Source organism: Herpailurus yagouaroundi, unplaced genomic scaffold (assembly GCF_014898765.1).
Source record: "Herpailurus yagouaroundi ecotype Mexico unplaced genomic scaffold, PumYag 159, whole genome shotgun sequence".
Lineage (NCBI taxonomy): Eukaryota > Metazoa > Chordata > Mammalia > Carnivora > Felidae > Herpailurus > Herpailurus yagouaroundi.
In genome coordinates, this window is record NW_024412400.1 from 82,530,593 (window position 1) to 82,538,668 (window position 8,076).

Below are 8,076 nucleotides of genomic sequence, written 5' to 3' on the forward strand. Positions count from 1 at the left end.
ATATTTAGCCTTGTTTTTCTTTCACAGGCTCATTTCCACTATATGTCTGGGCACCAGACACAGTAAGCTTTCAATCCCTGAACACACCTGGCACTTCCTCACTTCAGAGTTTACTGACAAATTTCTATCTACCTGGACTCCTTCATTCCACTGCCATTTTACCTGTTCATTTCTTAAGTATCCGATCAAATGCCACCAGCTCTATTCCGTCTTTTGGGTCTGTCTCTCTCTTTTGCTTTCAGACATAGATTTTGGTTTTTTGTTTGTTTGTTTTGTTTTGTTTTGTTTTGTTTTTACCTCCTTTGGATTTTCATAAGACTGCTTAGATATCTATCATCACTCCAAATCCATTCTTCATTTCATTGCAGTTACGTGTTTTGTGTCTGCCTCCACTATTAAATTGTGACTACTTTGAGAGCAGTTATGGTCATGGATGTTTCTGTCCTGATTTGCAAATATTGGAGTGATTCAAAGGAAAAATAAGTGAAAACATATTTCATTTGTGAGTAAAGAGCAACTGAAATATATGGAAATTTAAAGGCAAAATTGGATAATGCTCTTAAACTTTATATCTAGGTATAAAGCTAACTGACAGAATACAATACTTGCAGCTCCTTAAGTTTCTGTTCTCTCTTTAGCCTAAAAATTCAAGAACAATGTCTTTGAAACTTGATCCTTAAAGTTTTTCATACCATAGTGTTTCAAAACCTGTCATTCAAATATACCTTGATGCCATTTACCATTATTTATTTACTAGGTTATTTGGATTAGCTTTTTAAGCTCTAATTTAAAAAAAAAAAAAAGTACATCAGTATAGAAAACGTAAAATCAGTATTACTTAATGGACAAAAAAATATACAACATGATGAAAAATAGTATAGTTGCAAGAAATTATTACAGAAAAGAATAAAGAGGCACCTGCGAGGCTCAGTCAGTTAAGCATCCGACTCTTGGTTTCAGTTCAGGTCATGATCTCATGGTTCGTGGGTTCAAGCCCATCAAGCTCTGTGCTGACAGTGTGGAGCCTGCTTGGGATTCTCTGTTTCTTTCTCTCCCTGCCTCTCTCTCTCTCTCTCTCTCTCTCTCTCTCTCTCTCTCTCCCTCCAAAAATAAATAAATAAATATTTTTTTAAAAAAAGAAAAGAGTAGGGGTGCCTCGGTGGCGCAGTCGGTTAAGCGTCCGACTTCAGCCAGGTCACGATCTCGCGGTCCGTGAGTTCAAGCCCCGCGTCGGGCTCTGGGCTGATGGCTCAGAGCCTGGAGCCTGTTTCCGATTCTGTGTCTCCCTCTCTCTCTGCCCCTCCCCCGTTCATGCTCTATCTCTCTCTGTCCCAAAAATAAATAAACATTGAAAAAAAAATTTAAAAAAAAAAAGTAAAAAATAGACAATATACTGATAATAAACCTGATCATTCCTATATAATATGTTGATAATAAATTTCATAATCCAAAATGAAGATGCGACAATAAATAACAAATGAAATGGCAAGTTAAATATGAGTCAATATTAAAGACATGTTCAGTTCATGGTTCCTTAATTTAAAAAAATGTTTTTAAATGTAAATAAAATTTTTGGATTTTTAAAAATTTTGATGTTAAACAGCAGGTCAAGGAACCCCAATTCCTATGGGGTTTGCCTACTTAAAAGAGGCAAATTAACTGCCTTCTCTGATAAGGTTGGGTACTAATGACTCATTTCTAAACAAAATGTTATGCATTACTTTTGTTCTACAAACATTTGTTTCGGGAAATCCGAGGCAATCTCCTGAATCTTCTGTCATATTTTAGCTGATGTTGGCAAAGTGATGAAAAATAAGTGCCTTATCCATGACCCTTCCATCTACGTTGGGGAAAAAGCTCACAAAGACCAAAATATTTTACTAAATTCTTTTCATGATTATATATATGCATATATATATATATGCATATATATATGCATATATATATATAGTGTATAATCTAATTAATTGTTCAAATAAAAACAAATTTTCACTAGTGATTGTATTAAACAAATATATGAAGTTAGATTATTTGTTTCTGGAGCTGTTAGTATATACACAATAATAATACATAACAAGGTTATTGTTGCCACTTACTGAGTAATCACCCCATGACAGGCCCTATTCTAAACGTTTCACATATAGTATCTTATTTAATTCCTATATCAGTCCCTCAAAAATTATAAAGTTGTTTTGATTTTTCACCTTTTACAACAAAGGAAAAGTTATGGAGCCAAAAGGAAACCTAAATCCACTGCAGAGCCCCACTCTTAACCCACATTGTCTCTTGTCCTCAATTAGGAAAACAGAAATGTAAAATGATCGGTTGTTCCAATAAGAGAGATCCCAATTTTAAGGGACACTTACAGCATTTTGCTTCAAATTTTCAAGAGCAATTTTATTTTGATCAGTTAGTCTGTATTTCAGTTATAGCTTCTAAATAACATTTCAATTCTGTCAGTGAAGACATTGTCGAATTATATTACAATTTATAGATAACTCTAAGAATCATTTACATCTTAACTATTTCTCATAATGAGTGACAGGAAAAGCACAGATAATCAAGGTCCATATGGTGACTCAAACACATTTGAATAATTACTTTCTGACTCTATTAAACAATTGGGCTTTTTTTCCAAAGTAAAAAACTTAAGCAATTTTATTTGGACTTCCCTCTGACCCTGTGATTGCTTAGTAGAATTTTTGTAATGTTTTCTTTTTTTTTTAACTTTTATTTATTTTTGAGAAACAGAGAGAGACAGAGCTCAAGCAAGGGAGGGGCAGAGAGTGAGGGAGACACAGAATCTGAAGAAGGCTCCAGGCTTCGAGCTGTCAGCACAGAGACTGACACAGAACTCGAACCCATGAACTGTAGATCATGACCTGAGCCAAAGTCATATGCTTAACCGACTATGCCACCCAGGAGCCCCTCTTAGTAGAATTTTTAACGCGAAGTTAAATGAGTGGAAAAAAAGCAGCAGACAAAAAGAAGGCAAAAGTAGAGGCTCTGGCATTCTGGCAAGAGTGTGCATGGATATTTTTTTCATTTAAAAGAGTTCCGAAAGTTTTTAATTTTTCAGAATAAAGTAGAAATGTTTATTCAAATACCTTGGCAACTTTTAAAATTGGGTTGTCTTTTTATTACAATATTATTATTAACTTATTACCATTATTAATTGATTATTCTTATTATAATAAATTATTTAGGATTATATATTAAGAGTTCTTTATGTTGTGGATATCAGTCCCTTATCCAATATATAATTTGCAAATATATTTCCTCTTTCTGTGGATTGTTTTTTCACATTCTTGATAATGTCCTTTGAAGCACAGTTTTTATTTGAATAAAGCCCAGTTTGTTTATTTTTTCTGTGTGTATGTGTGTGTGTGTGCGTGCGTGCGTGTGTGTATTTTTAGTATATTTAAGAAAATGTGGCCTAATCCAAAGTCATGAAGACTCATGCCCATGTTTTCTTTTAGAGTTTTATGGTTTTAGCTCTAAAATGTAGGCCTTTGACCCCATTTTGCTTTAAATTTTGTATATGGTATGAGGTAGGGGTTCAACTTTATTCTTTTATATATAGATACCTAGTTGTCCCAGCACCATTTGTTGATATGTGGTTTTATTTATCGTCTCTCAATTCTATTCTATTGATCGGTTTTTCTAACCTTAAATCACCACCATACTATTTTTTTTTTTTGGTTAGATTTGATTTTTAAATAATCTCTACACCCAACGTGGGGCTCAAACTTACAACCCTGAGATCAAGAGTTGCATGCTTTAACCAACTGAGTCAGCCAGGTGCCCCCACATATTAGCTTGTTTAATGTAGCTTTGTAGTAAGTTTCAAAATGAAGAAGTGTGAGATTTCCAACTGTGTCCTTTTTCTGGATCTCTTTCATTTTCACATAAATTTTAGAATTAGCTTGCCAATTTCTGTAAAAAGGGCAATTGGGATTTTGATAAGAATTACATTGAATTGGTGGATCAATTTGAGAAATTTCACCATTTTTAAAATATTAAGTCTTCCATATGGTCTCTCTGACTGTTGAGGTCTTTCATGTCTTTCAAAGCTGTCTTGTAGTTTTCAGGGAACACGTCTTACACTAATTTTGTTCAATTTACTCCTAAATGTTTTCTCTTCTTGATGGTATAATAAATGGAATTGTTTTCTTAATTTAACTTTCACATTGTTCATTGCCAGGGTATGAAAATACAATTGATTTTTGTACGTTGATCTTGTTTCTTGAAACCTTCCTGACTTCATTTATTAGCTCTAACCTTTTGTTTTTGTTTTTGTTTTTTTTAAGATTCCTTAGCATTTTCTATATAGAAGATCATGTCATCCATAAATATAGTTTTATTCTCTCCTGTCCACTCTAGGTTTCTTTTATTTCTTTTTTGTGTCAATCGTTCTGGCTATAGCCTCCAGAGCAATGTTTAGTAGAAATGGTGAGAGTAGACCTACTTACCTTGTTCTTGATCTGAGGGAGGATGGATTTCAAACTTTTACCTTAAGTACAATATTATTTCTAGATGTTTTTTGCAGATGCCCTTTACAAGATTAAGGAAATTCCTTCAATTCCTAGCTTTTTGAATATTTTTATTATAAAAGGGTATTGGATTTTGTCAATTTTTTTTCCTCATTTATTGAGTTGATCACGTGATTTTGTCCTTTATGCATGATGTATTGCACTGATTGACTTATAAGTTAAATAAACCTTGTATTTCTGGGATAAATCCCATTTGGTGTATGATCCTTAGTAAATGTTACTAGATTCAGTTTGCTAGTATTTTGTTGAAAGCTTTTGCATCTGTATTTATAAGGGATATTGTTCTGTAATTTTCTTGTTATTTCATTGTCTAGCTTTGGTATCAGGATAATACTGGCATCATAGAATGAACTGATTCTCTCCTCTTTTATTTTTTGAAGAGTTTGTAAGGATTGGTATTTATTCTCCTTTAAATGTTTTGTGGAATTTAACAGTGAAATCATTTGGTTTTGCCTTTTATTTGTGGGAAGTTATTGAAATACTAATTCAATCTTATTTGTATAGATCTATTCTACCTCTTGATTTTATTTTGGTAGTTTGTGTCTTCCTAGGAATTTGTCCATTTCATGTAGATAATCTAATTTTTGGCATATAATTGTTCACAGTATTCCTTTGTACACCTTTTAAATTTTTTTTTAATGTTTATTATTTATTTTTGAGAGAGAGACAGAGTACAAGCAGGAGAGGGGCAGAGAGAGAGGGAGACACAGAATCTAAAGCAGGTTCCAGGCTCCGAGCTGCCAGCACAGAGCCCAACGTGGGGCTCAAACCCATGAGCCATGAGATCATGACCTGAGCCAAAGTCAGACGCCCAACTGACTGAACCCCTCAGGCGCCCCATATACACCATTTTATTTCCATAGGTTTGCAGTAATATCCCCAAGCTGTTAAATGTGATTATTTATCTTTTAATATAGAAATAAAACATTGAGATTTTGTCACTTCTTTATTAAGAAGAACCATGAGAGGGGCGCCTGGGTGGCGCAGTCGGTTAAGCGTCCGACTTCAGCCAGGTCACGATCTCGCGGTCCGTGAGTTCGAGCCCCGCGTCAGGCTCTGGGCTGATGGCTCAGAGCCTGGAGCCTGTTTCCGATTCTGTGTCTCCCTCTCTCTCTGCCCCTCCCCCGTTCATGCTCTGTCTCTCTCTATCCCAAAAATAAATAAACGTTGAAAAAAAAAAATTGTTTAAAAAAAGAAGAACCATGAGATATAGAGACATCTCTGGCAGAATCCAGGGGAAAGTAATAGTAATAAAACATACACACCTAACATTGAACACCAGCAAGAAGTAACATCCATAAAGGGTTTTAAACCAATAGACAGGCAAGGCAGCAGAAATTTCCAGACATAGATACACTGTGATATGGGAGCTTAATGTTTTTAAGTAACACTTTTGATAACTGTTGAAAAGCATGGAAGGTGTCTGAGTAGAAGTAAATAGGGGACTAGATTCTGGTCAGACTGAGGACTTAAAATCAAGCGTCAAATATATGGTTCTTTCCTTGTAGCACATGATGCAAAACAAAACATCATTCAAAAATGTAAGTGAGATAAATCACCGGGCAAGAAATCATATAAAACACAGTCTATGGAAATAGAAAGAGAAAAAAACTGGATTAAAAAATCCAGTGTAAGAAAAAAGATTCTCTAAGCCTATAAATGAAAGCAGTAGGAAACCAGACTCTTAGAATTGAGACCAGAGGAAGCAACCATCAATAAAAGGGTTTGGGCCTCAGTTTAAAAGGTAGACTCCTTGGCCATCAGGGATCCTGGACTATGACAAATGTCTCTAACCTCACCTTCTTCCTTCAGCTACCATGGAGATGGTAGTTGTAAAGATGGTTTATCAGTTGTAAAGTGGTCCATTGGCCACTATCATTTAAACAAACCTTTCTCTCTCTTATCTTAACAACAAATAAACTTTACTAGACTATTCACAACTTCCAACTCCTTCCCTAGTAATCCCTAGTGTCTCTCTCCATCAAGGCCAAACTTCTGGAAATAATTTCCTTCCTCTGGTTCTTTCCCACATATTTACTTCAGCCTGTTTCAATCTTGCTTCTACCTTCCTGTTCCCAGCTCCACGAAATCGCCCTTTCCAAGAACATCATTGCTGCCAAACCCAAGAGCCGTTTCTGGATCTCCTCTCCCTGTGTATCTTTTTCAGAATCTTCTTGGTTGACCACAGCCTTCTCATTGAAAAACTCCCTGGTTTTCTCCTACTTTGCTAGTCATTCCTTTTCAGTTTCTTTTAACATTTCCTCCTCCTGTGACTTTTGAAAGATGAACTTTGTCAGGGTTTTGTTCTAGATTCTCTTTCCTTATCATGCTTCAATCTCTTCTCTGAAATGCATAACTTTAATCACTACCTACATGCCCGTGACTCCAAAATGTATACCTCTCTCCTTACCTCTCTTTTGAGTACCATACCTGGATTTTTTACAAGGTTCTCAACCATGTCCAAAAGCAAACCCCTCATTTTCACTCCAATGTTTCATGTCTCTTCTAATGTTCACTAACTAAGCAGCATGGCGTTTACCCAGTTATTCATTCAAGAACCCCATTACTCTCCCTTCCTCCCCATCTTTTTCAGCAAATTGCAAAGTTCTGTCATTAAACAACTTAAGTATTTTTCATATCTTTCCATATCTGTCTTTGTTGGCACCTCCCTAGACTAGGAAGCTATCATCTCATTCCTACACTACTAAAATACCATTAATACTAAGTCTCCTTGTACCACTCTTGCTCCCCTTTAATCCATTTCCCACAAAGCTTTTAATCTTTGGAAAATGCAAATACCAGTCTGTAATATTCATACTTAAAACCTTTCAACCCTTCTTTGTTACACTTAGGATAAAAATTGAATGTCATGACATAGTCTATAAAGTCCTGCATTATCTGCCTTTACTTACACCTTCAATTTGTCCAGACTCATCTTTCCCTTACCATAGTTCAGCCACTATGATCTTTTAGTTCTTCAGAAATGTCAAGCTACTTTTGCTACAAGGACTTTGTACCTTCAGGGAGGCACACTTCCTTCTCCCCACTTACATACACACACACACACACACACACACACACACACACACACTCCATTTTAAGCCTCAGTTAAAATTGTCACTTCCTCAGAAAAATCTCTCTGATTTTTCCCCACTAGGTAGTTCTGCCTGTCATAGCCTTTCACTGTATGTTTCCTGACTAGCCCATGTTTCAACTCTAAAAAAATTACTATGTATGTTTTTGTGCAGTCTGTCCTTATTGCCATGTTCGTATCCTCAGCAACCACAAGAGGTCTGGGTACATAAAAATCCCCAGAAAAATATCTAATGATTAAACAAATGAATAAGTAAGTAGAATAAGAGTCCGTTTGTAGTTCTGTTTGTGCTTGGGTGCCTCCCATTAGTTTGACTACTTCAAATCAACCTACTAAAGGAAAGAAGGCTCCTGACTATTCTAGACACAGAATATTTCAAGGAAGATGGAAGGACAAAATGTTTCCAAAACAAGGCAGGGCTGAGATTTC